This window comes from Chinchilla lanigera, unplaced genomic scaffold (assembly GCF_000276665.1).
Source record: "Chinchilla lanigera isolate Chin_1 unplaced genomic scaffold, ChiLan1.0 scaffold00144, whole genome shotgun sequence".
Classification (NCBI taxonomy): Eukaryota; Metazoa; Chordata; class Mammalia; order Rodentia; family Chinchillidae; genus Chinchilla; species Chinchilla lanigera.
The window spans coordinates 1,585,942-1,610,698 of NW_004955545.1; the positions used below are offsets into that span (position 1 = coordinate 1,585,942).

Consider the following 24,757-nt stretch of genomic DNA (forward strand, 5'->3'; position numbering starts at 1 on the left):
GCTTTTTTTTGTGGCACTGGAGTAAATGCTGGGCTCTCAACATGTATGTCAGACCTTTTTTTTTTTTTTTTTTTTTTTTTTTTTTTTAGCTTTTGAAGTAGGGTCTTACGAAGTTTCCCAGGCTGGGCTTGAACTTGTCCTTCTGCCTCAACCTTTCAGAATATTGGGATCATGAGCCTATGGCACCATGCCCAGTTCGTAATAATTACTACAAAGCCTTTGCCTACTAATTCTGTTGTCTTTCAGGACCTTTTTTTTAAAATCAGATTTTATTTGTACATTTTAGATATACATACTGATCACATTGATCACAGAGAATTTGTACTTGTACTTGATATAACTTGGTTCTTTTTTTCCCATTCCTCTCCTTTCCCTTCAACCCCTCCTCCCCTCCCAATTTACAAAAGCTTTGTTTTAATTTTTTCCTTCTTTTTTCACTTTTTTTAACCTTTCCTTTTTTCATTTTCCCCTCTTCCCTCCCTAGCTCCCCTCCCCATTTGAACATTTTCTTCTTATTTCATGATACCTATTATATATTTTGGTCTTTATTTATATTTCCAGTTTCTCACACCAGAGAAACAATTCAGTATTTATATGTGTGTCCAATTTATTTCAGTAAAGAATATGTTCTCAAGGTTCATCCATTTACCTAGGAGTGTCTCAAGCTTATCCTTCTGAATCTGTTTTGTTTTTGTTTTCATTTTTTGTCTTTTTTGAGGCAGGGTTTCACTACGCGATTCAGGCTGGCCTTGAACTCACTATGTAGTCCAGGCTGGTTTCAAACTTGTGGCACTCCTCTTGTCTCAGCCTCCTGAGTGCTGGGCTACATCTGTTTTTAATCAGTTAATCGTTCCTCTCATTTGGGGTAGTATTTTCCCATGTTTTGCACACTTAATAAGTATAGATTGGGCTCCAGACATTGTGAATTTAATGTTGTTTGGTGCTGGATTTCTTTGTATTCCTGTGAATATTTTTGAGCCTTGTTCAGGAACATAGTTAAGTTACTTGGAAACAGATTGATCCTTTGCTTTCAAGTGCCATTTAGCAAGAGCAGAACAACCTTTGGTCGAGGCCTAACTCCATCTCACCACTGACAGGATTCCTTTCCGAGGACTCTGCTGGTCTGCTTGCTGCCCCGTGTGTCAGCCAGCGTCAAGGCAGGAGGCAGAAACCACATGATACTTTGAACAGGGAAAGTTTAAGGTAAAGAATTATTAACCGTAACAAAGGATTAGAGTCCTAAGGGATTGGCTAGGAAGTCAGCAGAACTCTAACTGAATATAGCAATTGCTGGGTGTGCCTGAAATCTTACTACTCAGGAGATTGAGACAGGATGACCACTTGAGCCCAGGAGTTCAGGGCCAGTGGAGGCAACTCTCAGCACACACACACACCAACACAACACAAAACCTGTGATTTTGGGTGAGACTTTTCTCCCAACATGATCTTGTTTGCTTTTCAAACAGACTTTATTGGGTCTTCAATCTCGCTGCAATCACTAACATAAACACTCTTGCAGGGCAGAGGATGGAACTGAGTTCAGCAGGAGGGAACAAGGTCCTGGACTCTATCCCCAGCACCACAAACCAATCAAGCAGCAAACAAACCCCTCTCCTGTATACTGCCTTCTATAACATCCTTCTGTTTACAAAGGGGACGCTGAGCCAGCCCAGTAGCATGTAGCTGCAGTTCCAGCTATTTGGGAGGCTGAGGCAGGAGATTTATTTGAGCCCTGGAGTTTGAGACCAGCCAGGGCAACATAGTGAACCCCATATCAAAAAAAAAAAAAAAAGAAAAAAAAGAAAAAAGAGGGGCAAGCTATCTCTTTTACCTTCTTTAATAATTAATTAATTATATTATAAAATTAATGCATAATTTATCTTATTACAGTGGCACAATTATAGTTTTTTCTTTTTTCTGTTTTGTTTTGTTTTGAAACAAGGTCTCACTATGTAGTTCTATTATAGATAGCTCAGTTAGATAAGAACATTATAGATAGACAGGGCTGGGCCCCTGAGAAAGTCAGTACAGAGGATGAGAATACCTTACAACTATGGCTAGAGGCACATCCAATGAAGGCCAGGCCTCACGCCTACATGCCTTGCCAAGGGATAAGCAATATACTATAATTGGTATCACCTGGCCCAATAAAGTCTAGACTTCAGTCACCCACATAGGTGACCAGGACCTCCTGACTCATCTCTTTAAAAAAAAAAAAAACCCTGTTCTTTCCATGGACACTTGCTATGTGACTTGCTTCCCACTGGGCCATTACCTAAGTGGCTATACTTGTAATCTTATTGTTTTTTGTTTTTTTTTTTCCGGTACCGGGAATTGAACTCATGACCTCACACTTGCCAGGCAGGTGCTGCGCCCCTGAGCTAAATTCCCAGCCCCTTATTGTTTTTTTTGATCTTAGTGTTTTTCCCGTGTTGTGCTCACCTAGTGATTGTGCACCCACTTCGTGATTTTGCTCTATAAAACTTCCTCTGGAAAGTGGGCTACATGGCGACCCATTCGGGCCCTCTCCTGTCCCACAGGAGCTGTCTTTCGCAGTTAAGTTTTCCCACTCTTGTTCCTTAGAATTCATTCTTCGATTTTTGCTGAGTTCATACTCAGCATATCTGACATCTGGCAGATTGGGAATTATACCATTTCCCTTATATCATTTGGAATCCTACATCAGTTCAGACTGGCCTTGAACACACTATGTAGTCCAGACTGTCCTTGAACTCAAAGTGATCCTCCTGCTTCAGTTTCCTAAATCCTGGGATTAAGGACGTGTGCCACCACGCCCAGCAGCACATTATATAGTTTTTGGTGTTTTTTTTTTGTACTGGGAATCGAACTCAGGACCTTGCGTTTGCCAGGCAGGCCCTTGTGCTGCTGAGCTATATCCCCGGCCCATATGATATAGTTTTAAAAAGCCAAATAGAACTGGGCAACTTTGGGAGTTTTTTGTTTTGGCTTTTTGTTTGTTTGTTTGCTTTGTTTTTTGCTTTTGTTTTGAGATAGGGTCTCACTACATAGTTCAAGCTGGTCTTGAAAGCAAAGTGATCCTCCTGATTCAGCCTCCTGAGTGCTAGGACTTGGTACTAAGCAACTGTTTTTGTTTTGTTTTGTTTTTTTCCGGTACCGGGAATCGAACTCAGGGCCTTACGCTTGCCAGGCAGGCGCTGTGCCGCTGAGCTAAATCCCCAGCCCCGGGGACTAAGCAACTTTGATGGGAAAATAATAGTTCCTACCACACTCCTTCCTAGCTCCTAGTGTGATTCACAGAGGCCACCAACTCAAACCTTCTCGTTTTTCTTCTGACACTTACCTTCATATTACTAGATAACATGCTGTGCTGCTGACTTTTATGTTTTTTTTTTCTTCTTTTCGAAGTTAGAGTTTCTTGCCTTTTCCCCGGGGGGTGAAGTTTAGTTCTTTCTGTCCTAACTCTCAATGCACAGACCACACCTCCTTTACTCCCGATCCTCTCAATAAAGTTAAATGCAAAATTTGGGCTCTATTTAGCGTTTAGATGGTTATGACACGGTAACAATCATTTAGCTGAGCTGTGTCCTACACTGTGATTCATTCTTTTTCTTTAAAAAACATTTTATCTTCTTTGGAGCTACTGATTAACCAGAAAGACCAACAATGGAATAGAGAAACGGCCAAAGAACCCAAACAGTTCACAGAAAGGAAATGCAAATGGCTTTTAAATTTTTAAAAAGATGTTCAGTCTCACACAGAAGATAAATGAAAATTAAAACTACACTGAGATAGCATTTCTCATTTATCAGCTTGGCAGAAATCCAGGAGTTTACAACACAGTCTGTTGCGATGGCTCTTGGGAACAGACATTTTCACACCCTGCCGTGGGGAGTGGAAGCGGGGTAGCTGCAGGGAGGGAGGTTTGGAGACAGCAACACACAGAATTACCGCTGCGTTCACTTTTAACCTGGCAGTGTCACTGCTGGGGCCGACGTGTGACTCCGCACACAGTTTAACGACGTGTGTGCATGGTGATTCACTGTACCGGCCATTTTCAATAGGAAAGTATTGAAAACAACCTAACAGTCCTTCTGTGGGTGACCGGTTAAATAAATTACTTGCCCCCCCCCCCATGGGGCACTCAGACTGAGGAACAAGGAAGCTCTCAAAGAAAGTGCTTCAGGGTGTGTTCTAAAGGGAAGACCTCAGAGTGGAGAACAAAGTGCATATTATGCAGGAAAAATAAGGGAGAAAAGTACTGTGAGTATACGGAACACTATCAAACAGCACACTTTCAAGGGCTAAGATGGGCAGTTTTATATGTCTTTTTTTTGTCTTCTTTGAGTCAGGGTCTCACTATGCAGTTCAGGGTGGACTTGAGCTCACTTTGTAGCCCAGGCTGGTCTCAAACTCACAATGATCCTCCTGCCTCAGCCTCCTGAGTGCTGGGATTACAGGCATGAGCCACCACACCCGGCTATTTGTCTTTTTTAAATCACAAAAACAATGATCCACTGGAAGTATATTTAAAGAATTAATTAAAAAAAAAGTTGCTGCAGTATAGGTCTATGCCACCATGCCCAGCTTTATTTCACTTTTTAAAATCATTTTGATTTTTGAACCATGGGAATATTACCCATTGAAATGAATTGAAGTTTTTCATGCTTGTATAATGTATTTTAGGGATTTTAAATTTTATTACTAACTCCTCACTACCCTTTCCAGAAAGCCGATGTGTCTAGCACTACATAGTGAGACCCTATCTAAAAAAAAAATAAAACTAAAGTAAAAAAATAAAATTTCAGTTCTTGGGAAGTTTCTTTTTTGTTTCTTTGATAACTTCCTCCCATCTTTTTTTTTTTTTTTTTTTTAATCTTTTTGGGACAGGGTCTTGCTATGCAGTTCAGGCTGCCCTTGAACTCACTTTGTAGCCCAGGCTGGTTTTGAACTCGCAATTATTCTCCTGCCCTCAGCCTCCCGAGTGCTGGGATTATAGGCGTGCGCTGCCACGCTGGGTCTTCCTCCCATCTTGTCTTGTTCCTTCGGTTATGCTAGTTGACTGTTCAATCTCTTGAGCCAGTTCTCTAATTTTTAGTTTTTCTTCCCAGTTCCCCAGCATCTTATCTAGTTAGTCTGCTTTCTTGGAGATTTCCTTGGTTAGACTTCCCATTCTTTGATTAATCATCTTTAATAACCTATATTTATTTTATTATTATTCTTGGGTTTTTGTTTTTTTTTTTTTAATGTATGTGGTGCTCGGGATCGAACCCAGGGCCTTGTGCATCCAAGGCAAGAGCTCTGCCACTGAGCCACATCCCCAGCCCGAGAATTTTATTTTTTTAATATAATCTTCCTGTCATCTCATGAATTCTCTCTTACCCCTCAGAAAATATGAATTATTTTACCCCTTTCCTTACCTCTTTCCTGGGGAGGTACTGGGCCTTGAAGCCAGGGCTGTATGCTGAGTGACACTCTCAGCCCTTAATTACCATTTTAAGTTTTCTTCTGCTCTCAGCATCACACCTCTTTCTTTGGGATTCCTTTCTCTATGTTCTGTTTTGTTTTGTTTGGTACCTGGAATCAAACTCATGACCTCCCGGTTGCCAGGCAGGCGCTTGTACCACCGAGCCATATCCCCAGGCCCCTTTCTCTGTGTTTTGATCCCCCTGGAGGCCTCAAATGCTCTCTGCCCTGAGCTACCCATTCACATTCCAGGATAGCACAGACTGAGCCTGCTCTGTGACTGCACCGCCGTGGCACATGTGCTCCTAGCAAAGCACTTAGGTCAGTTTTGTTTACAGATAGAGTTCTGCCGGCTAGATATCATCTGGCCCAGGGTAGGCTCTCAGTAAGTATTTGCAGAAGAAAGGAAGCCATGGAGGAAATAATAAAAGGACATTTAGTGCCTTTCCCTTCTGTTCTAAATGTTGATCTTTTGTCTGGGACCATTCTTTGGGCTTTTTTTTTTCCCCAGAAAAAAAAAGGAATCGCTGTTCTCACTCCTGGGAGCTTAACCTTGGCTTTCAGGCAGCAGGTAGGAGAAAGAAACAGTGGTCACACAGTTCTGCATACCTGTTGGTTTGGTTTGGGGCACTAGGGAGGGAAGCCGGTGTCTGGAGCATGCTGGACAAGTGCTCTCCCACCAAGCTACACTGCAGCCCAGGGGGTTATTTTTACCTATGAGCTCCTCAAAGCCATTTGCCATTCGTTCCTAAGGGTGGAGTCATGCCCTTGCTGTTTGTTTGTTTGTTTGTTTGTTTTTGGTTTTTCTCCGGTTATAGGAACCGAACTCACGACCTTGCGCTTGCCAGGCAGGCGCTTTTGCAGCTGAGCTAAATCCCCAGCCCGCCCTTGCTGTTTTTTTAAAAGTCCTACTCTGTGTTGGGTACCTTTCTCTAGCAAAGCACTATTGTCTCTGCAGTAGGGAATTATGTCCCTGCTCCTTGAGTTTCTAATCTACTGAGAAGAAATATTAAATAGGCAGAAAAGAACATATATACAGAGAGAGAGAGAGAGAGAGAGTGATGGGGCCTCTGAACCTGTGGGTTCCACATCCTGGTATTCAACAACCATAGATCCAAAATACCTGGGTGGAAAAACTGTGTCTGTACTGAACATGTATGTATTACTTTCTTGTTGTTGTTCTCTAAACAATACAGCCTGCCGAGCACAGTGATGCACAACTGTAATCCCAGCACTCGGGAAGGTGAGGCAGGAGGCTCTCTGCAAGTTTGAGGCCAGCCTGGACTACAAAGTGAACTCTGAGGACATCTTCTGGGGAACACGTGTCCTAAGGCCATCTGCGGCTGGCTGATCCCTTTCCAAAAAGGACCACAGCTTCACTCATGTGATTCCCAAACTTAAACCAAAACACTCCGTGGGAATGTAGGTGTCATCAGCCCAGTCAGCCCAGCCTCTGCCTCACGTCACGTACACACTGAACACGCTATATGCCATGTCATTCACCACCATCACGAGCCACCCTGGCGGACTTTGGCCTTAGTGGACTTTGTTCATGGGCCAGTTTCACAATGATTCATGAAGTAATGCTAGAGTTCACACACTTGAGCAAACAACATCCTGGGGTCTTCTAGAGCTTAGTGCCGTCCTTGTTCTTTTTTCTTCTTTCTTTTTCTTCTTCTTCTTTTTTTTTTTTTTTTTGAGACATAGTCTCGCTATGTAGTCCAGGCTGGCTTCAAACTTGCAGCAATCCTCCTGCCTCAGCCTCCTGAGTGCTGGGAATTACAGGCCTGTGCCCCTATGCCGAATACCTTCCTTGTTCTTGTCTGAACACCGTGTCTTTGTCACTCCATAGCTAAGAGTTTAGGAATCAGATCACAACCCCAGAGTCTCCAGGTCAATTCCAACTGTGCTTTGGGGAAGGACACCCTTGGTGCTGTAAACCTGGGTAGATGCTGCTTGGGCGCTATGGGCAGAGGCCTTGGGTGCTGGCAGGGTCACTGCCCACCCAGAGCAGCAGTGTGGGAATCAGAATCTGGTCCTGCAGAATGTGGGCCCGAAGCACATGGCGCTGCGTGCTGGCTGGGGGCACTGACCCTCCAGTACCTCCATGAGGACGCCAGTTTCACCCTTAGGGAACTGCAGTGGGGGTTCATGTGACAGGCCAAGCAAAGCACCTGTGTGCCTGGTGCATCACAGCTGCTCTAAGTGGTCATAGCTGCTCTAAGCTGCTCTAAGTGTCACCAATCAGTAAAAGTGACACTGCTTCCTATATGCCAAGCAAGTGCCAAGTCATGAGGGCCACGGGAGTTCAGAGGGTGGAGCTGTCACCAAGCTGTCTTTCATGGAGGATATGGAACTTCACGCAGTGCTTTTGGATAAACCACAGAACTTCCAGTTGATCCTAGCACTCTGGAAAGCTGAGGCAGAAGGATCACAATTTCAACTTAGCCTGGGATATTTAGTGAGAGCCTGTCTCAATTTTTTTTTTTTTTTTTTTTTTTGTCTTTTTGAGACAGAGTCTTGCTATGCAGTTCAGGGTGGCCTTGAACTCGCAACGATCCTCCTGCCTCAGCCTCCCAAGTGCTGGGATTACAGGTGTGTGTCACCACATCCCGCTCAAAATTTAAAAAAAAAATTTTTTTAAAGGGCTGGGCCCGGTGTGACACCTGTAATCCCAGCACTCACAGAGGCTAAGGCAGTAGGATCACCCCAAATTCAAGGCCAGCCTAGGCTACATAGTGAGTTCAAAGCCAACCTGAACTACAGAGTAAGACCATGTCTCAAAAAACCAAAAAAAGGGACTGGGGCTATCGCTCAGTTTGAAGACCCTGAGTTCAATACCCAGTACAATACTAGCATGCACACGAGCACGAACACTGACACTAATACTGATACTAACACTAATACTAACAGTATGTAGTTTAGTGCAAAGTCTCTGGGTCCAACCCCTAGTGCCGCCCCCTCAATAAAACCAAAGCCAAAACAAAACAAACAAAAAACCCTGAGCTTCTAGGTAAATAATAAATTTTCAAAAATATACATATGTCTCAAATATTATATCCGACATAATATAGCAAAAAATGATTCATTGTTTCTCTGAAACTGGCTGTCCCAGCAGCCTAAACTTGGAGGAAGGGCAGCCTACGTGGGCTGTGGGAGACACTGGTGGGACCTGAGACCCCATGCCTGTGCTGTGAGCCAACAGGCACCGTGCCCAGCAGCTTGCAGGAGCCTCTGCACCCCTGGGCAGGGAGACGTATTAGTCCTTACGCTTTAAGGTGGGTGGAACCGGCTCAAGACCGCTGCTGGTTCATATTTTAACCCCAGCTCTGCCTGGAGCCTCTGCACTTGTTTTTCCCATGGCCCATACCCCGGGGGCAGCAGGCAAGCAAAGGAAAGGGCGTAAATACCCACCTTCATGGGAGCCCACCCAGGCCTGGCCCAGTGCCCTGCATACAGACTCGCTATAGAACACCAGTGATCTGCAGATCTCTCTCTCTCTCTCTGTAATTTGTTTTTGAAAGCCTAACACAATAACTAGACTTATAGATTGCCACTCCCTTAACATTTCCATTTAATGAGGCGACATTTTGGACTCCTTTGAATTATTCATCTGAATCAAGTGTTCCTTCCAGGCTTGGCTTCATGTTCCACAGTTCCTGTGCCCGGCAGCCACTGCAGGGGAACAGTGCCCACGGTTGCAGTGTCCCCATCCTGCACCAGGTGGAGCCCAGGAAACTGCATGGAGAAGACAAGTTTGCCCCTACAGATCTTCTTGTCCCCACAGATGCTGTCTCTGGAAGATTTTCTAGCATGATAGAAAATGTATCACGTGGCATATTTACGTGGCATAACAACAGTCAAATAAAACCATGTTTTCTTCAAATTACATTTTGAATTGCACCAGCTCTAAATTCAGCACAATTATATCTATATTCTAAATCAGGGATGGCGATCCTTTTAAAGACCAAGTGCCCAAACCCAAAACCCACTTATGTATTGCAAAGGGCCAACACTGCAATTAAACCTGAACACTGAGGTTTTAGTTTAGAAAAAGACAACTCATACATTAACATCTTTTGTCTTAAAAGAGAAACTCAATAACACGAGTGCCGTAGGTTCAGGCCAGCCTGAACTATACAACAAAACCCTGTCTCAAAAAAAGAAAAGAAAAGAAAAAACCAAGTGTGGTGGGGCACCTCTGTAATCCCAGCACCCGGGAGGCTGAGCCAGGAGGATTGTTGTGAGTTCGAGGCCAGCGTGGGCTGCAAAGTGAGCTTAAGGCCAGCCTGAACTGCATAGCCAGACCCTGTCTCCAAAAGACAAAAAAAGCAAGAAAGAAAGGGAGAAAGAAAGAAAAATATCCTCAAGCAACCAGGCAAGGTGGCCCATATCTATAATCTGGGAGGTTCAGGCAGGAAGATCACAATTCAAGCCCAGCCTGGGCAATTTGGTGACTCAGGGAGACCTTATCTTGAAAAATAAAAAGGACTGGGGGATGTCTCAGAGTGAAAGCCCTGGGTTCAACCTCCAGTACAAAAAAAAAAAACAAAAACAAAACAACAACAAAAAAACCCAGTCTAATTCAGTAGACACCGACCGAGCACCAGCCCCCTGCTGGGCACATGAAGCAGCAGAGATGGCATCAGCACTGACTGAGAGACACCGAGTTCTGCCTTCAAAGGACGTGCCGGGGGGAGTGGACACATACCCAGCCGAATTTCAGAAGAGAAGGAACAAAGTAAACACAGTAGAATACAAAATGTCACGCGGCCCAGAAGAGGGAGTGATTAATTCGCACTGTGGGGGGGTGGTAGGGAGCCAGGCAGGCGGCATGAGTCGGGCTCTGACAGCTGGCGAAGGCTCCCAGGCAGCGGGAACAGCGAAAGCAAGGTAGAAGGCCACCATGCACCGGGCCCATCCTCTCTCTTGCCTGGCGGCCACCGCTGCGTCCTGCTGTACTCTAATGATGACGTGTTGTCCAGTATGATCACACCTACTTGCTTCAGAAGGAAAAATCACATACCTGCATTATTAGCCCGCAAGGCCTAGCTAATGATTTATAATATGGTGACTTTTAAAAAGATGCTAATTTCTCAGACTCAGTAAACCACCCTCCCGAGGCCGAGGCCCTTTACGCGCATTCCAACACCAGGAACACACACCAGACCAACAACAGACCCCTTTTCTTGCCGATGCTTGGGGGCTACACAGCATCTCCACCTCTCCCTCCCTCGTTAACACGTCTTCCAGGCCACACACGCACATGTGTTACCACCGCCCGGAACACAGCGCCAGACAGGAAACACACTGGGAGGATTTTAAACAATTTTAAAATGTGCCTTCAAATTTTACAGCTTGCTTTACTTGCCCGAGGGAGGAACCCAGCCCCTTACATAAATATCACCCCAAGCAGGCCTGCTTTACATCCCACCCAGCTCGGGGAGCTGTTTTCTGTGTGAGGCTGGGGATGGGGGTGCTGTTTATTTTGATTTTTTTCCCCCATTTCATCTGTGTCTTCTGTGATCACTGGCTGTTTTAATCATGTTTATTTTATAGGCACTGCCGGTAGCCAGGGGAGAGGAGGTGCAGTCCTTGCTTCCCAATCAGACTGAGATGAAGCCGTTGGCAGGTCTGCTGGGCCTGCAAGGAACTATCTCAAAGAAAGGGTGTTCAGGTTGTGAATGGGGCAGTTCCTAGCATCGGGGCAGCTGGGGACAGAGGAAAGGCCCTCTAGGCCTGAGGTGAGCTGAACCTCCTCTCCTCCACAGGAGGCCCCAGGACACCACTCGGCTTCCTTGCCTCCCATCCCTCCAACCATTGGCCAACTGGGTCTGCAATGAACTGTGTTTGTTCTGGTTGGTTTGTTGTATTTCACCACCCTCACTGAAGCATACTTTTCAAACAATAATATTCACACATCTTAAGCACAGTTGGCCCTCCATGTCTGTGGGTTTCTCATCTGTGGCTTCAACTGACTGCAGATGGAAAATATTTGGGAAAAAGTCATGTCTGTGCTGAATATGTACAGACTCTTTTCTTGTCATTATTTCTTAAATAATCCATCCTGACAACCATTCACACAGCATTTACCTTGCGTTAGGTAGTATAAGTAATCTAGAGATGATCTGAAATACACGGAGGGTGGGGAGGATGAGCAGAGATTGTATACAAATTCTACACCATCTGATGTGAGGGACTTGCACGTCCTCGAGGAGCCCTGGGACTGATCCCCCTCAGTTCACGGGGATGATGTATGCCCGTCAGTCATGACTTGACAGATGCATACACCTCTGTAACCACCGCCCAAATGAGGCAAAGGACACTGTCATCTCTGAAGGGGCGCCCCAGTCTCCACCATCCCCATTCCCAATTTCATCTCAGTCAACCACTGAACTGCCTTCTGTCACTATAGGTTAGATTTACTGGTTCACAAATCACTGTTTCTCGTGGTGCTTTGGGGGTCTGACGTCACCCAAAGCCCTGCCACCTGGAATCGTATCTAGGTATATCTGGCGACACACAGAGATGTTGGTTGGTGGGTTGGTTTTTCAGAAGAGAGTTCTGTTGAAACAGTTTCTGTAAAAGACCAGGATGAGCCAGGCATGGTGGCGCATACCTGTAAAAACAGCACTCAGGAGGCTGAGGCAGGGGAATTGCCACAAGTTCAAAGCCAGCCTGAAAAAGTGAGACCCTTTCACAAACAAAAAAACTAGTGAGATCTTGTCCCAAATAGAGAACAAAGAGAGAGAGAGAGAGAGAGACCAAGATGAGACTCTAAAAGTGAGGACCTGGAGTATGTGTTTGGCCTGGTAGAGCCTGGGCCGGGAAGAGATGGCTGGCTTTGATGAGGCCTGGAGCCTCAAGGGTTGATCACTCTGGTGACCAAGTGCAGCCCAGAGTTTGAGAGAGAACTCGCTCCAGCCTGGGCTGGAACCCAGCAGCCAGAGCCCAGCAGGGTCCTCAGCCCCATCTCATCAGACAGGGCTGCCCTTGCCCAGGGCAGGGAGGTTGCTTTCCTTACTCAAGCTTTCTGCAGAAGGACGGCTGGACTGTGTCCCAGGAGGGACTGCAGCGAGGCATTCACAGCGAGCCTGATGTCTGCGTGAGCACTGGGGTCAAAAACCAAGCAGCCAGCGCTGAACACCCCGCAGGAGTAGGCCGGCAGGAGGGCCCGTGGAAGCTCAGCGGCAAAGTCCTCATCTTTACAAAGAGCTAGGAATCCCACTGTAGCCCAGCGAGATGGCAAACATACACCGCCGTCCTCAGCCAGCCCCACGCAGGAGCACACTGCACCCACCCACCTGGCAGAACAGAGGCTCCCTTTAGCAATGAGACAACGTTTATGAGCCCACAGGAAGTGCCCTGGGGGACCATCAGTGGTATCTGAAGGGGACCTTGCAGAACACTGGAGGTCTCAGGGTAGCAGATGGATTGGAATTTGCTGCTATCCCTGTGAGCCCTATGCAAGGAAAATCCTAATAATTACCATAATGACAGTTAATCCCCAGGTCTCTGCATATGCCAGACACACCAGCCCTTCCAAGTACTTTACATACATTATCTCATTTAATCCTCACGATCGTATGGGTGGGCACTGCTATTATTACCCTCATTTCATAAATGAGAACTAGAGGTAGCACTGTTTGCCCCGCATCATGACCTAGTGAGTGATGGAGCTGGGACTGGAACCTCTGGAGCCGGTGAGGCAGGGGAGCAGATTACCTGGGAACCGGCACTCAGGACTGTCCCAGGTCACCTTCTCTTGCCATCTCCCTCCCCAGCTCCACTCCTCCTTTGCCAAGATGAGCTCTTGCCCTCTGCCCTTAATCTTATCTCCTCCTGTTCCTCCTGGGGTCTAGATCCTCAGTTTACCCCGTAGAGAAAAGCCTTTTCTCTATAGGGTAACTCCTCTATAACTGGGCTCAGGTTTCCCCACCCAAGTATAAAAACTCTTTCCCTCTGTTCTGAACCCTTCCTGAGGTACCATGTTCCCTCCCCAACACCTCGCCAAGCTCCTCTGCTTGTCTACCTTTCATCCCCTTCTGGGAACTGAAGCCCCATTTTCTGGGGCTAGCGGTGTAGCTTGGTGGTAGAGTGTGGCCCTATCTGGCATGCACAAGATCCACGGTTCAGCCCCTAGAACCACAAAAAGAAAAGGCCCTCTGTCCCTTGGGGGACCCCCTGAACCTTCAGGCCACATGGTTTGGGGGGATCACCCCCTTTCTTGGGCCCGGTAGTGCACACATGTCCTGAGCCTGGCCAACGCCAGTACAGCAGCTCGAGCCCCGGGTTTGGCTACGGAATGGCCCCTGTAGCCAGGACAGGACAACACGACCTCCTGGGGCTCTGGCTGAACGGGGAGAATCGCTCCTTCCTTACTGGTAATGGAGGTGATAGGATGCCGGCCAGAAGCCTGGCAAACATACCTGGCCCCTCCCTCCTGACCACTGCCTGGCCCTTGTAGGCAGTATATAGCAACCCCAGGGTCTCAAATCCCAATGCTGTGCTCCATCTCCAGAGCTCAAAGGAGTGTTTCCGAGGCTAGCCTGAACTACACAGAGACCTTTGTCTCAAAAAAAAACAAAAAACAAAACAAAACAAAAATGTAGCGTTCCCAGTCCAGGTCCTGATTTGTAACTTTCAACCCATTCTTCAGGAATTCCCAAACACTTAAAATTTAACCCAATGCAGTAAACCTCTGCGTCCTTCCCCCAAATGCAGGCCTGTGATGATTTCCCTGCTGTTGATGGAATCTCCAACCTCTCAGCTCCCAGGCTTCAGAACCTGGTGCCACTTCTGACTCAAGTTCTGGTTCGCCAGGCACAGGCTCTGACCACAAGTCACTTCCGGCAGAAAAAGAATTCACTGGAAGGAAACTGAGTAATTCACACACAGAAGGGTGAAAACCACCTTGGGGGATTAACAAGAAACAAAGTAAGGGATGTAACCAGAACTGCATGCAGGACCTTAGAAGACTCAGAAATTAACTCCTCGGGGTATGTTTCTTTGTTTGTTTGTTTTGAGACAGGTTCTCATTATGCTGTCCAAACTGGCCAAGGCTGGAATCAACTTGCAGTTCTCCTGCCTCAGCCTCCTGAGTGCTGGATTATAGACATGTGCCACCATGCTGTGTCCAAGAACTGAACTCTAAGCTCTGTGCCTGTTTGGCCTCTTCCTTGCATTAGGAGCCTTGGATAGAAACATCTGCTCGTCTGGGCTTGGGCAGTCAAGAGCTGGGCCATCAAGTTTTGTACCCTTGATTCTCACCACACGGCTTCCCAGCAAGGCTCCTGATCATGACCCCATCTTCCCCCACAGCCAAAGCTGTGGCACGTGGAGAAATCATTTCTAGAATGACTTGTTTTAACCTGGTCCTAAAGGTTGAACCCAGGGACTTGGCACTGGGCCACTCCCCAGCCCTTTGTGTTGGTGACTGCCTATCATTCATCCCTCTTGAGGAGCGCCTGGAAAGTACAGGACAGCAGTTCAGACAGAGACTCAAGCCTGGTGCCTTGCTTCACACTCTTGCTTTGTCACTAACTGTGTGATCTCACGAACATTATCACCCTCTCCGTGCTCAGCTGGCTCATCTGTAAGATGAGGATAATAGTACTGTCCGCCTCTCCCGGTGGTTGGGAAGATGAAGTCTGTTAATGCACGCAAAGTGCTTTGATGAGCTGGGAAAGCAGAGTGCGTTGTAGAAACACGAGCTGGTGCTGTTACTATTCCCAGGGCACCTTACCCATTATCCACGCTCCAGACCCCTCCCATCTCCCCACCATCCCAGGCCAGGCATCCTCAGCTGATCGCACCCCTTAGCCTGTCTCCGGGGCTGGCTGAGGTGGCCCCAGGGCCCTTCTCCAGCCCATTTTGCAACGCCCTCAGCCCATTTCTGCCCAGTCTTGCTGTGCGCCCCTTCTGTCTGGGGACCTCCCTGCCTCTGGGATCCAGAGACTCCTGCCCTCTGCCGAGTCCCACAGTGCTTTGTGCCTGCCCCAGGGTGTGTATCACATTCCACTTACATTCCAGCTACTCTCAGCTCCTGCCCCACCTCTCTGGGTAGCTCTGGTCCCCTCCTGTCCCCCCAAGCTATGTCTCACTTCTCTGCCTTCTGTGTTCCGGCCATGACTTGTCCATTTCTCCTCTTGTGTAAGACCCAGCTCAGGGTCTACAGGCCCCACAGCACCTGGAACAGTGTCAGTGAACTCGATGATGCCGAGACAGGGAAGGAAGAGCAGGAGGGAGACTGCAGTGGAGCCAGTGGAGGAAGACGGGGCAGGGAGGAGGGAAGAGGGCTCCGCAGATTCTCTCCTCACCCCTGCAGGGCTCCTTTGGACACGGGACACCCCACCCCTCATGCTAACCCAGGGAACCCTAGAAACCTCTGACTGTACTGCACCTCAGGGTTCATGGCTGTCGTGTCCCTGGGACATTTGTCACACGCTACCTGGTACAGCCCATATTTAAGTTCCTGAGATTCTTCGCACCCCCAGTACCAGCACATTCGCCTGCACTCAGCCACGAAGGCTGCGACCACACGGTGCTGGGGACAGCACTGCCCCAGGCCTAGCATCAGGATTCTCCCCGCTCCGCACCTGTTATTTCATTTGATCGCTGTAACACTTTCCTAGAGAAGGTGATCTTGCTTCTATGTCACGGGCAAGACAAAACCAAAAACCTGGCGGTGAAGAGAGGTTAAATAATTTCCGAAAGCTTCCACAGCTGGACCCAAATCCAGACATCCTGGCACATCTTTCTAGGCTGCCTTATCTGACATCCACGCAGCACCTCCCCAGCGAAGTGCCTGATACACGGGCAGATGAATCACTATCTGGACATCTCTCTCCCGCGCCTGCCTTTGGGAATAGGCCAGGTCAGGATGGAGGACAGTGTCTCAGAGCCATTTCACTACAGCACCCCAGCCCACCGTGCTCCTCTAGGACCTCCCACCTTATCTCCTCTCCTCCTTCTGCCTACTTTGGGGCTTTGGTTCTGGAGGGAGCTGTGCCCCTCCAACCCCTTCCTTCTCTCCGGACACTGCATTTGCTCACTGCCAGTGCAGCGCTTTATGCCAAAGCCTCTCCTCTACCCCAGGACAGCTGGGCAGCAACGTGTGGCTGGAAGAGAGCAAAGAGGCCCCCAGCCCACCGAGGGCACCCACATGAGCTCTAAATGCCATCACCTGCCCTGTCCAAGCCTCAGTTTCCTCCCGCCTTTGCCCACCACGGTGTGTAAGTCTATAAAGATGAAATAGTGCGTGATAAAACGTACAACTGAAAACATTGCACTGTTGTAAAATGTTACACAAATGTAAGGGATTCTGCTCTGGTTGTAATGTGGGCATTAAAATGTAACCTCCCAAAGATATTTACCATAAAAAAGTACAGAGCCATGGGAAAAGAATGGAGAAGTACGCGTGCTCCCAAAATTAAGCTTCTATGCGTGATTTGTTCTCTTTATTTGTATTTTTCCAAGTTCTCTGCACTGATCAGTTAATTCTGCAAATAGAAAAAAAAAATGATATAAAAGTAAAGCTTGGCCGGGGGTGTGGCTCAGTGGCGCAGCATTTCCCTGGCACACATGAGGCCCTGGGTTCCAGTTCCAAAGAAAGGAATGCTTCTGAAATAAAGCCTCTAACTCCCGCTCTTACCCTGCGCTGCTGTGAAAGATTACAGCCAGAGGCGAGAAGAGGGTTAGCAGCTGCGCTGAGCGGAGGTCCTTCTGCCCACCCCCACCCAGCTTCTCCAGCAGGAGCCCCCAAGCTGGGAACATGGCCCAAATCACAGGGAGGGGATTCCAGGCCCTGGGTTCCCTGCCTGAGGCACTGCAGTCTCCGGGAAGCCCTTCCACGAGCACCAAGGCTCAGCCTAAGCCCTCAGAGCAAAAACTGCTCTGAGCTTCTCAGACCTGCAGGCTGCAGACCCTCATCTCCAGCTGCACCTGCCACCTTCTCTGAGAAGTCCCAGTGGCCCCTCATCACGTTTGGGCTCACACTGTTCACTACCCCAAAGGTGTGCACCCCTGTGCAGGCCTCCAGAGCTCCAGTGTCAGAGCAGACTGCCGATGGGGAAGGTAGACTCCTGCCACCCCCAATTAGAGCATCCGCTCGACCTTTGCCGATACAGTGGTGCACGACAGACACATGGTCACTTGAGTCAGGTCTGACCCTCGAGGGTAAATTGGCTAGAAAGCTGCTAGGTAAGATTTTCCTGTTTTTATTTTCGGTGCTGGGGATGAAACCCAGGGCCTTGCACAAGCTAAGCACGTGCTCCACACACGCCTAGCCAAGATTTTCTTATCAGACAAGAAGGGAGCTTCAGCAGACCTTTCCCTTCCATTTCTTCTTCCTGTGGCACCTGCAGCTTGACTCTGACTCTTTGATCAGATAGCCACCTTGTAACCAGCGTCATGAGGACAGCAGATAACAGAGGCAGAAAGTATTGGTTTTTTGTGTGGGTCTGGTTTGCGTTGTTTTGGTACTAGATTGAACCCAGGGCCTTTGCGCAGAGTTACTGAATTACATCTTCAGTCCTTTTTATATTTGAGACAGGGTTTTGCCGAGTCTTTAAATTGCCAAAGCTGGACTCCAGCTTTCGATCCTCCTGTCTCAGCCTCCCAGAATGCTGGCATTATAGATGTGTACCACTGCCCTGAGCTGAGTATTTTGTTATTTGCAGCTAAAATCATTCCTGGATGATACAGTGTTTAAAACCCAACGCTTCATTTATCCTTGCCTGTTCCTCTGCTCAATTTTCTATCTTTTTTTTTTTTTTTTTTTTTTAATTTTTGAGACAAGGTCTCGCTGTGCAGTTCAGGCTGGCCTCGAACTCACAACGATCCTCCTGCCTCAGCCTTCTGAATGCTGGGATTACAGGCTTGCGCCACAACACCCAGCCCATCAACTTTCTATCTAAATCCCCACTTCCGCCTTCTCCTCCCTGCCTCATATCCACGGCGGAGCTTTGGCAGATCTGTCCTCTGCTCCTCACCCTCCTCAGTTTAGATGCCTGTTACTCCCACAGGAACTTCGGCCACTCAGGCCCTACCAGTGGCGTACCTTTGGGTAGGGCTCCCTTTCCCACCCACATTCTCTAACCAGTAGTGCCACAGAAGCCTGGGACCGCTGTTTGTTGTTGTTGAGGATGATGACGTTTGTTTGCATTTGTTTTGTTTGGGTTTGGTTTTGGTACTGGAGATTGAACGCTAGGCCTGGGACATGCTGGGCAAGTACTCTGCCACTGAGCCACATCCCAGCCATTTTCCTTTTTTATTTTGCTAAATTTTGAGGCAAGTTCTTGCTAAATTGCCCAGGCTGACCTTGAACCTGCACTCCTCTTTCCTCAGCCTCTCCACTAGCTGGGATTACAGGCCAGCTACCCCAGGCCCCCACACCTCTCTGTCTCATCTCCTGACGTTCCTGCAGACATATTTTAGAATGTTTACTACATCAGCGTTTACTGCACAAACCCGCACACCTCCACCTGTGTTCTCTGTTCCTGAATTCCTGAATGTGAATGCCTGCTCATCCTCCAAAACCCATTGGTCTTATTTTCTCATTGCTGAGACACAATACCTGACATCCAAAACTTAAAGGAGAGGTTTACTGTGGTCCACATTTCAGCCCACATTGACTCCAAGGCAGGACGGCACGGCACAGGGGTCTGGCAGAGAAGTGGCTCAGGGTGTGGCGTCAGGAAACAGAAAAGTTGGTGGAGGAGCTGGGGAGGAGATAGAGCTTCCTGGTCACACTTTCTGTGACCCACCTCCTCAGATCGGGTGCCACTGCCTCACGGCAAGTCAGCTCTAATGTCCTTATTCTTTTAGGGGTTTTTTTTTTTTTGGTTTTTTTTCCGGTACTGGGAATCGAACTCATGACCTTGCGCTTGCCAGGCAGGCGCTGTGCCGCTGAGCTAAATCCCCAGCCCCTCTAATGTCCTTATAATCCGATTACTTTTCAAAAGTTCCCATGGGAAAAAAAAAAAAAGTTCCCATGAGGCTCTAAGGGGACATCTAGCTATGAACCATACCACTTCAAATATTCCCATCTCTGTAAAGATCTCTCAGCCCAAGTATTCCTTCCTCCCTAAACCTGTAGTTTATTATCTCAACTATACCCCTATTACAGTTTTTTTCTGGTACTGGAGATTGAACCCAGGGCCTTGGCAACATCCCCAAGGATGTTTTTTTATTTTTAATTTTGAGGTAGGGTCTTGCTAAGTTGCTACATTGCCCAGATGGGGCTTGAACATGCAGTCTTCCCACTTCAGCCTCCCAGAGTGCTGGGATTACATCGTGTACCACTGCACCTGGCTTTTATTATAATTCTTATCTAATATTCTAATTATATGTAGTATAATTACTAGTAGACTTAGAATCATTTAGGGCAAGGATGTATTTTATTTCACATCCCCAGTGCCTCCTGGTACAATGTTGGATGCTATACTATGAGTGCATTTGTAAATTTTAAATTTGTAAATTTAGCTAGGCATGGTGGCACATGCCTGTAGTCGCAGCACCTGGGAGGCTGAGGCAGGAGGATTGTCATGAGTTCAAGGCCAACCTGTATTACAAAGTCAGTTCAAAGCTACACTGAGCTACAAAGCAAGACCTTGCCTCAAAAAAAAGTTGTCACTTTACTAAGTGATTAGTAAATGTTTGGTGGAAGAGGCAGCAAAATATAGCACCTTGGTGATTTCTGTGCGGAATCCACAGTGCTATGCTCCCTAGCTTCTGCCTCGCCCCACAATCCCTCCTCCTCATCCTCAAATCGTCTCAGGGGGATGATCCTACCTACTCCCTGATTCTGAACCCTTCCTGGTGGGACAGATCCTTTAGATTCACCTCGACCCTCAATAAGATAACCAGACTAGTAGTCAAAAGACTAGTAGCACTGAGCCAAGTGTGGTGGCCCATGACTGTATATCCAGCACTCTGACAGGCTAAGGCAGGAGGAATTCAAATTTGAGTCTAGCCTGGGCAATTTAGTGACTGAATAAGACCCTATCTTAAAATAAAAGTCATTTTTAAAGGGTTGTGATATAACTCAGTGTGAAGACTCCCCAGCACTTCAAAAAAAAAAAAAAAAATCTGGCTTTGGCTTGGCAATATCAAAAGCTTTTTCACACATCTGAGAAACTCTCTCCTATCCTGAAAAGCACATGCCCTACTGTGTGCTCAGTGAAACCAGGCAGTAGCCCACTGCCTCCCTGCATTCCTCCTGCCATGGTGCAGAGTTCACTCAGTTCACAGGAGATGCTTCATCATATCTGTTGATAAAAACATATCATTTCCAAGCCCCAAGAACCCATGAACCCAACTGCTCAGCAACTGAGGAGTGTATATGTGTGAACGTGGCTTTTGTTTATAATTTGATTTTGTTTTTTTTAGAAAATAAAATTTAATACTATGCCCTGAAAGAGGTGGTGACCAATTTGGAGGAGTAATTGCTATGTCCAAGTTTTGGGAAATAGGATCTCGCCTTGTAGTCTAAATTGGCCTGGAATTCACTCCTGCCTCAGCCTCCCAAGTGCTGGGGTTACAGGCATGAACCACCATGGCCAGCTTGTGAATGCATTTATTTCTTTTTGTGCATGTGTTTATTTCTTTTTTTTGTTTGTTTGTTTTTGTTTTTGTTTTTGTTTTTCTCCGGTACGGGGAACCGAACTCACGACCTTGCGCTTGCCAGGCAGGCGCTTTTTGCCGCTGAGCTAAATCTCCAGCCCCTGCATGTGTTTATTTCTATTCTGCTTCATTACACAGGCAAATCCTGACACACTCAATGAAACACTATGCATATAGCCCACACTTGCCGAGACCATAGCTCAGTGGTACCGCACTTGCCTGGCTTGTGCAAGTCCCTGGGTTTGATCCCTAGCACCAAAAATGTATATATGTGGGTTATATTTGTTTGTTTCACAGAATGGAAAATGTCTTCTACCATAAAGTTAGAGGGCCAGGTGTGGTGATGCATACCTGTAATCCTGCCCTGAACTACACAGTGAGTTCAAGGCCAGCCTGAATTACAAGGAAGACCCTGTCTCAAAAACAAAAACAAACTAAAAATGGTTTGGGGGAAGGGAATGGTGACACATGGCTGTAATCTCAGCAGTCTAGGAGGCTGAGGGAGGAGGATAGCAAATTCAGGTTCAGTGTGTCTAAAAAAAAAATCACGGTTTGGGAATGTAGCTCAGTGTGAAGGCCGTGGGTCTAGTCCCCAGTGCCATGTGAACAGAAGGGAGACTTTCCTGGCTCCCCCATGTCTTCCTCCATTTTCCAACTTTTGAAAAAAGCACACATACTACTAATAAAGTGAGAAACATATATTTTTATTCTTCAAAATGATGTTGAACGAACAGGATAGAGGCGGCTCCAGGCTCAGGCCCCACCCCTCCGCTGCAGTCTCACCAGGCTGCCAGAGATGCCCTCAGGGCTGAGCTGGTGTAGACACAAGTCACCGGCTGGCCGCGGCGGGGCCAACAAGAAACAGCTAGGCCAGCTCCAGACTGGAAAGGCAGCTGCCTGCGGGTGGACACTGCCGAGCAGATGGCACCCTCTCCCTTCGGCGCAGGGCTCCCCAGGGCACCCAGAGGGCTCGCTTTTCCCCCTTAGGAATCCCCAGCAGGGACTCACAGGGAATTTCCCAGACAGAGCCTGGCAGACAGACACCTCAGACTGTCGACTCTGAACACAGGTGTGTGCCTGGGGGTGGCGGCGCTGAAAGCCCGAGCAAGCACACAGCGTGCAGTGGGAGGTGGCCCAAAGCAAGGATCGAGACGAGACCCGCCTGGGCAGGCCGAGCGCCCCGAGGGGCCCAGGGCGGTGCGGCTCACAGAAGGAAATCCCTGCTGTCGACTCTCTAGAAGGCACAGCGCCTGCGCCTCTCCGCGTGGTCCACCAGGAGGCGCGGCGGCCCCGGGAGGGTCTGCAGTGTAGCCACTCCGCCACTCTGCGGCCCAGAGGGCTGGTGGAGCCCCCCCGCTGCTACCCGAGTCCGGGAAAAGCGCGCTCCGGAGCCGCAGCCCCCATCGATCGCTGTCTCTCCCTAGCATTGACTGTAGCTTAGCCTCCCTCCAGGTGCCCATCGCGATGCCCATCGTCGGACTGAGGAAGTAGCTAAGTGGTAGAGAGTATGCCTACTGGATGTTGAGGCCCCACGTTCAGTCCCTGCTGCGGCAAAAGGAGAAAAAAAAAAAAATCTTTGCACGTTATCCGGCGTCTGGGAGCCTTAAGGGCTTGGCGGCCAGTTGGAGGGGGATCCCCTCACCCCTCTTCTAGGTGCCGGCGGACGTGGCCCCGCCAGGGTGGGCCCAGCAAGTTCGAACCTGCCCTGGCCCAAGTGGTTTTTTTCCCCTTCCTTTCAGCACTGGGGTTTGAACCTAAGACCTTCACACTGAGCTACAGTCCCGGTCCTATTTTTTAGTGTCTTACCAAATCGCTAAATTACCCAAACTGTGCTTGAATTTTCAATCCTCCTGCTCCAGCTTCCCAAAGTGCTGGGATTATAGGCAAGCACTACCATGCCCTGCTTTTTCCCTCTGCTAGTTCCTTCTCGGAGCAGCTGGCAGAATTTAACGCCTTCACGGAATAGTGAGTGACCTCACTCACTCAACAAACATTGACGTATTGAGTATCTACTACATGTGCTAGGTACAGTACCAGGCGCTAGCAGTACCACAAGGAACAAAGCAAAACTCCTGCCCTCACGGGGTGTCAAGTCTGTGGAACACACGAGCTGAAAGGGGTGCTCTCACGGGGCACCCAGGTGTCCTCCCAGGTGAGCAAACAGCGCGTGAGTTGGGCCCTGGGCTGGTCAGCGTGTGGACTTCGGCCCGGCTGGCGGGGCGGCGCGCCACAGAAAAACTGGAGCCCGAGCACGTCTCCCAGGGCAGGTGCGCGCAGGGCGGCGCATGGGGCCGGACCCTGACCCACCCCAGGGTCACGGGCCTCGGCCGTGCTGGCGCTCCGTAAATATTTACGTTCAGCGTGGCGGTCCGGCCTCCTGTGGCTGCAGCCTCGGCCAGGGTGGCAGGAGGTCGGAGCCCTGCGCTCCACGGGCTCCTCCCCGCCGGGGTCAGCGCCGGACTTGCCCCGGCGTCCGGGCCCAGCATAATTACAGGGGTTGCCGCTATGGCTGGCAGTAAATGAGGAGGATGAAACAGCCTAGGAGCAGAAGCAGCTGGGCCAGAGACCGCCAGAGACACACACACCACCACCCAGGAGAGCGCACAGCCTCGGGGGTGCTCACACACCATCACCCCCAAGCGCACACAGCCATGCGAGGCACGCGCAGACACAGCTCCGGCCAGCACATGCGGTCCGTCAAACACCTGCCTGCGCTGTGCGACCGGGACACCACCCCTCTCTAGAAGGCAAGGGAGTGTGGCTGAGCCAGGAGCCCCGGGAGGCGAATTCCAGCGGGTTTGTTTACACGGCGTGGGGAAGGGACGGAGCCGGTGCTCCAGGGCGTCCCGGGGCCGCTGGCCAGAAGTCCCACCTCAGCCCGGACGCCCCACCAACACACCGCCCTCACTACACGCCCCAACACGTCTCCCCTCTCTTTCACACACTGCTCACAAACATTAGCATGCGTATGTCAAAGAGTTTCACACGCTTCGCTCACGCGGCTGTGATAGTACGAGAATGCGTTCACACTCGCGCCATCACACATGTGTTTACACACGCCAGATGAACATGTGTTGGTTACAGTTTGTCACCTTTCATGCCAGATTCACAGTCCATATTCAAGAGCTCTTTGTGTGATAGCGCACACAGGTCATTAGTGCCCTTTGGCACATCCAGATACACCGACCCCCCTCGCGGGCCAAGATTCTCGCGTGTGCCTCTGGTGCACGGGCACTAATGGCCACAGGCGCCCTTAGCCCTGGCTACACACGTTACACACTTGATCTCACACAGCGTCGCACTTTATTCCTGGCATCGGCGATGACACAATCTCTTGAACAAAGACAACATTGACAAACCCAACAAAAACAAACAGCCGCGTGTGTGGGGAGGGGCCGCCGAGAGCAGAGTCCGGGAACGCGGTGGGGGTGGGGGTGGGAGGAGAGTGTGGGAACGCGGGCGCCGGAGCCCGCGGGTGCGAGGCCCAGGAAAGGTGCGAGCCTACCCCAAACCCAGCGCCCAGCGAGATCTGTGCGGAGCTGCAAAGCCGGGTCCCGCACTCGCGCGTTCGCGGGCCTACACTTATGAGTTCCTCCCTTCTGCAGCGCTTGGCAACACCGAGGCCCACAAAACCCACTGGGCTTCACGCAGCTCCCCCAGGGAGCGAACGCATGGCACCGTGGAGACC

The 24,757-nt window shown here is 48.9% G+C and overlaps 1 long non-coding RNA gene across 1 annotated transcript in view; it reads left to right on the plus strand.

Moving 5' to 3' along the window:
- Positions 1 to 9,336, plus strand: part of LOC106147344 — a 10,129-nt gene extending 793 nt beyond the window's left edge. The window contains exon 2 of the long non-coding RNA XR_001232202.1: positions 9,081 to 9,336. This is a non-coding gene — a long non-coding RNA (uncharacterized LOC106147344). The remainder of the gene's footprint in view (positions 1 to 9,080) is intronic.
- The last annotated feature ends 15,421 nt before the right edge of the window (positions 9,337 to 24,757 follow it).